The sequence below is a fragment of the Trachemys scripta genome, chromosome 13 (assembly GCF_013100865.1).
Source record: "Trachemys scripta elegans isolate TJP31775 chromosome 13, CAS_Tse_1.0, whole genome shotgun sequence".
Lineage (NCBI taxonomy): Eukaryota > Metazoa > Chordata > Testudines > Emydidae > Trachemys > Trachemys scripta.
Genome location: NC_048310.1, coordinates 23,326,586 through 23,329,396, shown reverse-complemented (window position 1 = coordinate 23,329,396; position 2,811 = coordinate 23,326,586). Strand labels below are relative to the sequence as shown.

Sequence of the window (2,811 nt, the reverse complement as noted above, 5' to 3'; positions counted from 1 at the left end):
TCTTTCTACCTAACATCAGAAAGCTGCTCTCAGCTTTAAGACAATGTTTCTTGTTGAAACTTTTATAAGGACTATAACCCCTTCGTCGACTGTAATTTGGGAATTGAATTTTTCCCTTATCTGTTTAACATCTGTATTGTAACAGTATATTATAAAAATCTCACCTTGTGTATTGTAAGCACGATCCCAGTGAAATTATTCTTAAGTATTGTGTTTTTCATTTCTGCGTATCACTGCTTGGCATGATCTACCAAAGTGGAAGTATGTTTCCATGGGGAAGGTTGGGCGGGGGGCAAGGGGAAGGTAAAACTATCATGTAATGTAATATTAAAAGTGTAATCCAGCTGAACACTATACAAAGGGATTGTGAAGAGTTCTGCAGCTCCTCACCTGTTGGTGTTGCTAATCGTATTTTGGTTGGTTTTTTTTTTTTTTTTTTAAGGAGTCTCAACGAACAGGGAAATCATAGGAAAAGAGGAGGTAGAAAATTTAAATGATCCCAGAGTGAACTGTTTTGCTGTTAATACAGAAATACAGAGCAAGACACATTTAATGGGCTCTATTTTTTATTATACTATGCTGAATAATTAAGTTTGAGGCTAAGTGTCACATAGATTTATCTTTTAATTAAAAAAGCATGGTTCACGCATATTTGAGTGGTAGTCCAAATAAATGCAATATAGAAATTTATGTTTGTTTATCTAGGTGTTAATTACCTAGAGATTGTTCTGGATTACTTCTTTTTATAAAGTGTCATAGGCTCATGTCACAAGTAATAAAGCTTAACAGTGGAACCTTATCAATTTGCTAACTATAATGTTAGTGTGACCTGAAGGAAAGGGAAAAAAAAAAACTTTGGAAAATGTTCTGCGTGTGTGCCCCATTCCACACACAAAAACCCACACATTGAACAAGGCAATCATTTTAAAATGTTCTCGTAAGTAAAAGTACAAATACATCTTCAATGTTTTACAACCTTTCATGCATGTAATTATTTATATAACACACTGTTATTTATGCCTTGTGAACTAAATGTTGTGCAGAGACAGACATGGTAAGCAATAAGATGTAGTTTACCTGGTGGGAAGCAACACATTTGATGTATGAAGGAACATTTACAAACATGGAACACATATTAAAAGTGAGACTTAGATGTAATTTCCTTAATATTTTGAAAAGATTTTTCCAATGTATCTAGAAACCAAGATGAAGAGAAATGCAAAACTGAAGCCTAAAGATAAAAAAAATCATGCATTTCAATGGTGCTAACAGAGGAGAAAAAATGTGTACAGACACAAATTGATCATCATATTCTCTGTCCATCTGTTTTTTCTTTGTTTATGACCAGAATTTATATTAGAATTCTATAGAATCATGTGGAATGATGCTGAACACTGGCAGAGAAAGCTAACTCCACAGCACGTTCAAATAGAGGGCTAGCTTTTTAGCTAGTGTAAATCAAATGGGATTACACTGATTTTCACCAAGTGAGAATCTGCTCCAGGGTTTTGAAAGGCTAAGAAATTTTTCTTACTGTTTTTTGTTTATTTGGGGCTTTTTTTTTAGATGGTGGGGGGATGGGTAGAAGAAAGGGAAACAATCCTTTATTTATTCTTTGCTTAGCATTCTGATGACCTGAAAATAATATTAACTTTCTTTTACACCACATTATTTGCAAACTTTTTTGAGAACCTCCACTCTCCGATATCACAAGAAAATCAATGAAAATTACTCTAAGTGTTCATGCTCATTAATTCTTGCTTCATCTACAGTTTCTCAATATAGGAAGAAGACTGGAAACAAAGTAATAAAGGGTTGTCTTCTGTTTGTTACACAGCAATTATTTCGGCAGAAATAGATTACAAAAGCTTTGTTTCTTGTGCAGACAGTGGTAGTCAATGAGGAACATTTGAACAGGTGAGGTAGGAGGTAAATTTAATGTTTAGAAATGTTGCTAAATAAGACAGCTTTGAAAATAAATTTAAAAGAATTTAAGTATATTTCTTTCTAAAGGAGTGCAAATATGTATATTTCTCATAAATACAAAGTTAAAGGCAAACATTTTTTTAAATAGCCTAATTTGGGCCCCAACATCCATATTCAAATTCCTAAAAAAGTGGCCTGAAGTGTAGAGCAGTAAATTTAAATCAATAGTTGCTCAGCACTTTTGAAAAATCAGGTCATTTATTCAGGATTCTAAATATAGACTGAGGAATCTAACTTTAGGCTCCTATGTTTGAAAATCTTAGCCCTGGAATGTGATGAATCACTGCATTATTACAGTTTTATAGTAGTGTAATTCCATTCAAATCAATAGTTACACATCTGTAAAACTGAAGAACTTGGATGGATTACGTAGTATCCTGGATGGATCAAAAGGACTATTCATCCACAAAGAGAGTGGAAAATTTCTTACCAACAATTTCCTTTCTTTTAGCAGCACCTCCCAGAATCCTGGATGTCCCGGCTGCTCCCCTCCACTCTGCAACTTACAGAAACAGATCAATGTTTTGCCACCACACACTCTGGCCACGCCCCCTCTGCTCCCACTTGCGTCCAGAAGAATTCATCCAAATCTGTAAAACTTGCATAACATTATTATTAACAAATGCTCTGGAGGTAATGAAATAGCTATGCATTAGACCAAGAAAGATGGGTGTATGGTAATGATCTCACTTAACATCTGACCTTTGGCTCACGAGCCGTCTAGGCTGGGTAGAAATGTGAGAGATGCTGCTAGCAGAAAGGAAATTATCAATAAGACATTTTCCATTCTGCACCCCAGCGTCTCCCACAGTTCTGGATGCCTGG

General features: G+C 35.0%; 1 protein-coding gene across 4 annotated transcripts in view; it reads left to right on the top strand.

The window, feature by feature from the left end:
- The window catches only part of ZNF536 (zinc finger protein 536), a 417,852-nt gene extending 417,674 nt beyond the window's left edge, over positions 1 to 178 (top strand). For all 4 annotated transcript variants that reach the window (XM_034788197.1, XM_034788198.1, XM_034788199.1 and 1 more), the window contains one exon: positions 1 to 178. This exon is cut by the window's left edge and continues 4,526 nt beyond it. The gene's annotated coding sequence lies outside the window, so the exon portion shown is untranslated.
- Positions 179 to 2,811: the final 2,633 nt, after the last annotated feature.